The sequence below is a fragment of the Lactuca serriola genome, chromosome 4, assembly GCF_051521515.1.
Source record: "Lactuca serriola cultivar US96UC23 chromosome 4, Lser_US96UC23_V15, whole genome shotgun sequence".
In the NCBI taxonomy this organism is placed as follows: domain Eukaryota; kingdom Viridiplantae; phylum Streptophyta; class Magnoliopsida; order Asterales; family Asteraceae; genus Lactuca; species Lactuca serriola.
In genome coordinates, this window is record NC_136411.1 from 394242437 (window position 1) to 394250031 (window position 7595).

A 7595-nucleotide genomic window follows, 5' to 3' on the forward strand; every position below is an offset into this window, starting at 1 on the left:
ATCCTACACCCCGCGTACTGTGGACTTTAGGAGTACGCTCAGTGTACCAGTGTGTGTACGCCCAACGTAAATGGCCTAGTGCCATTTTTGGGCTTGTTTGACATCTTTGGACTTTGGGCCTTGGATTGGGTCTTCGGCTTTGACAGTTGGACTTCTGGACTGATGAATTGTTTTTGGAATTGGACTGGGTTATGGGATTCCTTTGTTGGGCCTTGTGGGCTCAATGGATTTGGGCCTTTGTGGGCCAAATGGGCTTAAGCCTCGTGGTGTCTTTGGGCTTTCTGAGATTTGTTATCAACTAAGGAATTATTGGGCTTTAGGATAAGGCTCATATGGGGTTGGGCCTAATTTGGAAAATTGGGCCATTAGTAAGCTTTTATGGATCTAGCATTTTTGGGCCTTTTTTATTTTGGGTTTGGACCTCATTTTGGTTCATGATGGGTCAAGGGTAAAATGGTCATTTTACCCTAGCTTCTGTATTCGAAGTGAGTCTCCTCACTGTTCTATGGTTCGAAGGCACTAAAGTTGGTCCATTTATTTCATGTATTGTAGGAAGACCCGAGGGTAACCCTTGGCAGTGGTATGAAAGACCAGGAGGCAGTTCCTGACAAATTGTATGAGAGACCATAGTCTGAACTCTAACAATTGATTAATTAAGTAGAGTAGATTGTATGCTAGTTGTTTGTGTGATGTTTGCATGGAAGACTCAGAGGTGGCTCTTGGCACTTGTCTGTAAGACCCAGGGGTTTGGCCCACGACCTGGCAAGGAAGACCACGAGGCGAATCGTGCATAATGACAAGACTATGGATGCCACATAGCACTTTTATTGATTGGTTGGTTATATTATATATATATATATATATATATATATATATATATATATATCGTTTGATATGTTTGGTATGTGGTATTTGCGGAACTCACTAAGCTTTGATCTTACAGTTTGTGGTTTATGGTTTCAGGTACATCCGGTTCGAAAGGGAAAAGCCTGGCTTGATCGCAGCGCATACACCCGTGTTTTCCGCAATATGTGATCTTTGGGAATGAACTATGATAATTGTTTTATTTTGAAATGCTTTTAAATGTTTGGATAAAGTCACAATGGTGTTTTGATTGTAATAAAAATGAAAATTTTACCCTTAATTTTCGGGATGTTACACTATACTTATCTTGAATCTGTAGCAAAACAAATGTAAAATATGTAAATACAATATAATTACATGATAGTCCTATGGTGCTAGAAATTCCATCACTTTGAGTGTTTAGTTATATAAAATGATGCATGCCATCAATCAAGATCATTATAAAAATTAGTAGTTAGAGGAAAACAAAAAATTAATGGGTTTAGCGGATGATGGGTTGAAACTGATTGAAATCGAAGCTTTGGTTGCCTAAAAATGATCAAAAAGTATACAGACCATCATATATTTGACCTTTGACCGTTCAAATTGATAAAGGCACTGCATATAATGCCTCTTATATGCTTTGGTGTTTCTCTTTGATATTTGAACAATTGGCTTGATTTATGACATCAACAGACTTCAAAGGGTACACCTATAAATTGACGTACACTACCCCTTTGCCAACACCAAAAGCTCCATCAATTTCATCATTTACCAACATAAAAATTATTCCAACAAATTATACAATACAGAAAATCATAATAGTTTGGTTCATGTAAATGTAACTTACCAATCATCATTGCCTTGAATCACTTGTGATAACATTCATCTTAACCACATCAATAAGTTTGGTTGCAATTATTAAGATGAGTTTTCACCATTGCCATTGACATTCACTACACAATAAATGCAATGCCGAACAGCCAAATCTGCAAGGTTTGTCCATAAAACATCAAAAAGATTCTTTCATTCGGAGGTTGAGAAAAATAGACTAATTCCAAGTATATGTATGAGTCCATGATAATCACAATACGATCACATAATGTTCCTAAAATAAGATTATAAATGATAGGCATGATTATTTAAATGTGCTTAAACTAAATACAATCTAGCTAATGCCTTTCCTTACGTTACACATAAAATTTAGACATTACCCTCATTAGATTCCATGGTTAAAAATCCAATAGGTCAAAATGAGTTAATCATACCCAAGATTTTGTTCTTATGTTGCTAGTCGTCAAATCACTTCCATCATTTACCATCCCACATGGCAAGCTATCAAGTTACAATGGTGACTAGCATATCATGATAATTGAAAATTATAATTTTGAAAAAATATATAATTGTTTCCTTATGGTAGGTTTGTATTTTAAATATAAAATGATTTTCATAATATTATTAACATCGTGTATTTGTTATATACAACAATAAGTATGCTTCTGATAACCTAATGTTAGGGTACCGGAAAAGAGTTTTCCATAAGTGTAACAAACACTCCAGTTTTGTCTGGTAACCTGCAACAAACACAATGAAGAATTATCAGAAGCCATATAATGATCTTTCTACAAAAGACTAAAATAAGATATGCAACAAATCATAGAGATCAATTTGTGTGCATTTACCCTTCATTTGTAGATCCAAATTTGAAAACATGAAATGTAACCCACTAGAGATCCAAATCTGAAGGATCAAAGAAATACACACACATACAGATTTATCGATACAAACAAACATATAGTGGTGATCCGTTTGGGTTTTCTTGCGATAAAAAGGAAAGTGTGACATTTTTTAGAAAGGAGGCAACAATAAATGTGGGTTACATGTTCCTTGCCAAAATCAGATCAAAGAGGTGTCATCCCAACCCTAAATCAAGCCTAGACGGAGTCCCACCTCTAGTAGCAAGTCTGCAACGATGAACAAATTTCATTTGTCCTTCAATTTAGCAAATTGAACAACATCGAACTATCTTTTCTTCAGCCTTTATCATAAATTCACATAAATGTTAGAACTTTGGCTTCAATCTCCTTCAACTGAAGTAAATATGGTGCTAATCACTTCTTGGTCTGAACATAATTTTTATTTGGACCTAAAAATCACAACCATGTTATACGAAAAAAATCACAACCATGTATTTTAGAAACAACAGTAACAAAATATCAATTTAAAACTTTTTCCTTCACTTTGACTGCCTGTATGATATACTGAATGAAAAGAACATATAGTAACACCTTAGGTTCCCCTGTTATAAAAAAGAAGACATGAGTTTGAGATTTCTAGAGAAAAAACAACAATAGAGGTGTCCAAGTCCATCTTCAACGATTTAGCACCCTGAAAATAGTCGATAAAGAAATGCACCATTAAAATACTTACCACATAAGATGTAACGTGTGTAATTTAAACCAGAATAAATGAGACCTGCAAATCATTTTCTTCTTCAAAATTGATCCCAGTGACGGTGAAGTGTAGGGTTTTGGAGAAAAATGTAGTGAGAGAGAGAACAAGAGAGGAGCGATCAAATGCCATTTCACATTTTGAAGGAATCATTATTCGCCAATTTTGAATGTTCTAAACTTCACCCAACCTCTGATCGATTTAGTAAACTTTGATAATTTAATATAAATCGAGATTTCTCTATCTAAATCAGTTACATGAATCGATTAAGAGGAAGATAGAGGGATGAAGAATAGTGCCGAGGAGATGGGAAGAAAAAGTGTAGTAGATTTGTACGCGAGATATGAAAGAAAACATACGTGTGATAGGGGATTGTCTAGGGTTTCAATTTTAGATAGGAAGGAAACGACTGGGGTGATTTGCTCTGATTTTGTGGGATCGATTAAAGTTTCCATTTGAATGAAACCGAATTCAAAGGACAGTGTATGGGTGCAATGAATTTGAAGTAGGGGAATGGTATGTGATCACAAACTAAAAGGATAAAAAGAGAGATACCTCTTTCAAGTTTATGTGTGATCGCAAGCAGGATAAGAAGAGAAGCCTATAAGTGAACCAACCAATAGATGTAGTGCATTGTAGGTTACGAAGGGTCGACATGTGTGATAACACGACATGATTGAGTGGTAGTGGCGGTGGAAGATATATGGGTGGGTTGGGTCAATTGTTGACTGATTCATTTGGGGTGACGTGACTTTAAGATTCATAATTTATTTAAGGACTAAAGTTGTTGTATATGATGCTTTAAGGGTTGCACCTCTTAAAATCGATCGATGTCTTCATTCTTATGAAGGTTTCAAAGAATTTGAAAGAGGTTTCAATGGCGGCTTGTGATTTCCAAATAATTAGGCTTTAATTTTGGATTGCTAGGTTACACTTCAACTTGATTGTAATTATCTGGCCCCTAATTTACCAATGAACTGGTTGCTGATTACAAATATCTATCAATTTGATTGTAAGTATTTCACCCCATTTTTTAGGAATTTGTTGCGTTATTTAAACCACCCCTACTTGCTCTCTTCACATGGATTTGTGGTTTCTCCTATGAAGGATGTGACAAGAGATATGGAGGTCGTCTCCTTCTATCAGTCTCTGTATCACTTTGTTTAAGTTTGTGTATCTATGTGTGTGTGTGTCTATATATGTATGTGTTTCTATATGTGTATCTGTATCATTGTGTGTAAGTCTATGTATATATGTGTGTATCTTTGTATGTAGATGTTTTCTATCTATGTATGTGTTTTGTATGCGAGTGTTTCTATCTGTGTAGGTGTATATATTTGTCAAAAAAAATTTGGATTTATTTGTAAATCTGGATCTTTGTGTATTTCTGTGACTGTATGTGTCTGGACTTTTGTTTGTATTTGTATGTATCTATGTGTACATATGTATGTATCTGTGTATTTATTTGTCTAGAAATATGTATTAATGTGTATTTATATGTTATTTTTTCTCTTTCTAACAGCCAGTAAAGAAGAATCATAAACAAAGAAGTATCCTCATAATGATGCAAATGGAAACCGATTTAAGCAAAGGTTAAAAAGCTTAAAGCTTGTCAATTCTTTTATCAATATAGATTTTTTTCATAATGTGCTTTTGATTCACTAATTTTTCTTTAATCGAAGCTCACCACACCACATTTTTCTTGCATTGAGAGCATAATATTTTCATTCATGCTTCCCCATTTGGTTATACAAAAGGTACCAATATTTTCCATAACTTTATCTTATTTTCTTTTTTTAATTATAAGCTGAATATTTTAGTTACTTGTAACATCCTTAAAACATGACCCAAAAATTTCAATTTTTATTTAAGTAAAAACATCATTCCAAAAACATTGTTCATACATCCTAATCAAATAAGTATGTCAAACATCATGAAAATTAGAGTATGTCCCATAAACAGAATCCCTATGGTGTGTGCGATGCAGTCAGCCCGAGTTATTCCCCCTTGGAACTGGAAGTACCTGAAATATAAACTAAAACCGTAAGCACAAAGCTTAGTGAGCTATCCAAGATACCGCATATCAAACATATCATATAATGGGCCCCGCTCAATGAGATACAGGCCCCACCCACACTCGCATAACCGACCCCGCCTAATAAGATACAGGCCCCGCCCACACTCGTATAACGGGCCCCACTCACACTCGCATAACGGGCCCCGCCCAATAAACATACATATACAAGAACATACAAGTATCACACAGACAACCAGTATATCAACATAACCAATCAAGGGTTGGCTTTGGTGCCTTAAACCCGCTAAACCTAGTGAGGAAGCTTACCTCGAATGCTGAGTCTCACTAAAATAAATCCCTAGTTGCTACCCTGATGACTCCTCGAGCTAACAGAACATAATAACACCAAATCAACACTTGGGTTCCATTCTATATTCAAATATCCATTCTCAGGGTAAAATGACCATTTTACCCTTGACCTAATATGATCCAAGACCAAGGCCCAAAACCACTTGCTCCTCCAAGGCCCATTTATGGCCTAATTTTACAAATTGGGCCCAAACCCCAATATGGGCCTTACCCCTAGGCCCAATAAACTTCCTCAGTCCAAAGGCTCAATTTCAGATGACCCATAAGGCCTAAAACAACAATGTCAAAAGAGGTAGCCCAACCGAGTACGTGGGGAGTACTCGACTGTACGCTAAGCTGTAACGACCCAATTTTCACGTCCAAAAATTTTATTTTTAAATAAATACTTTGGAAAGAATTTGTGAATAAACATCGTTTGATCATATCAGTTCATAAACATATTTCTTGTCTGAAAACCAAAACATAAAAACAACCATTGTGTCAGAGTACAAAATCCCAGAATAACTCATGGTGCGGAAAACAATGTGCGTGTATGATGTGCAGCTACCGTGCCAACTCCTTCCCCTTCGATGAAGAGGTACCTGAAAACAAAACTGTAAACTGTAAGCACGAAGCTTAGTGAGTTCCCCCATCGTACCACATACCATAAATCCACATAACATACAAATACTGTCAGGCAACTCACCTTGAAGGTAACTCACCGCTACTGGAAGACAACTCACCTCGAAGTAGTTGCTGATCTGTGCGGGAATCCTATGACTGCTGCCGCTGCTGCTTCGGAAATCCTCCGGTTATAATTCCCACAAAACACTTAGTCATACACTGCTAACTGTACTTAGGGTAAAATGACCATTTTACCCCTGACCAAGTCCAAGTCAAAGTCAACTTCTAGTTGACCTGACTCGCCGAGTTGGTTCGCCTACTCGTCGAGTCCGGGACCCGACTCGTCGAGTCCACAGCTTAAACCCCGCGTCTCATCCCACTTCTACTCGGCGAGTTGGTCCTTCGACTCGCCGAGTCCAAGGCCAAAATGCAAAAATATTAAGAAAAGAATACGTACCAAGAACCAAGTGCTATAAATCTCCCCTACTTATTTTAGACTTCGTCCTTGAAGTCTGCTGTTCGATCCTGAAACAGCTCGGGGTAATGCTCTGTCATCTCGTCCGCCGGCTCCCAAGTCCATTTTGACCCCTTCCAGTGTTGCCATTGCACCTTTACAAGCTCCACTCTTTTGTTCCTTAAATCCTTCGACTTCCGATCGAGGATTGCCACCGTTCGCTCAATGTAGTTCAGGCTGCCATCAACCTGAATGTCCTCCAAGGGTACCACTGCTGAGGCGTCCACCAGGAACTTCCGCAGCTGAGAAACATGGAAAGTGTTGTGTATCTGACTGAGTTCGGCTGGCAATTCCAGCCTATAAGCCACCTTGCCCACCCGGGCTATAACCTTGAACGGTCCAATGTACCTGGGGCCCAACTTGCCCTGTTTCCTGAATCGGGTTACGCCTTTCCATGACGACACCTTCAGGAGAACCATATCCCTGACCTGGAACTCCAGGTCTGATCAGCACTTATCGGCATAGCTTTTCTGCCGACACTGAGCAGTCTGAAGCCTGCTCTGGACCTGCTGAATCTTCTCTGTCGTCTTGAGCACTACCTCAGTGCTCTCCATCACCCTCTGGCCAACCTCGCCCCAACATATCGGGGTCCTGCACTTCCTCCCATATAGCATCTCGAAGGGAGGATGGTCAATGCTCGCATGATAACTATTGTTATAGGAGAATTATGCCAATGGGAGGTAGGTATCCCAACTACCCCCGAAGTCTAACACGCATGCTCGCAACATATCCTCCAAGGTCTGGATGGTCCGCTCACTCTGACCATCCGTCTGCAAGTGAAAGGCGGTACTAAAATGC

At 38.2% G+C, this 7595-nt stretch overlaps 1 long non-coding RNA gene across 3 annotated transcripts; it reads right to left on the bottom strand.

Annotated features, from left to right (window-relative positions):
* Positions 1-1111: 1111 nt before the first annotated feature.
* On the bottom strand, positions 1112-3954 carry LOC145097902 (uncharacterized). Of its 3 annotated transcripts, none has more exons than XR_013704523.1 (4): positions 3319-3954; positions 2526-3231; positions 1694-2417; positions 1112-1572 (listed from the first exon to the last, which is right to left on the bottom strand). It is a non-coding gene; the product is annotated as an uncharacterized LOC145097902 (long non-coding RNA). The 3 variants fall into 3 exon arrangements; XR_013704522.1 differs by having other exon boundaries at positions 1112-1578; XR_013704521.1 differs by lacking the exon at positions 1112-1572 and having other exon boundaries at positions 1598-2417; positions 3319-3948.
* Between the last annotated feature and the right edge of the window lie 3641 nt (positions 3955-7595).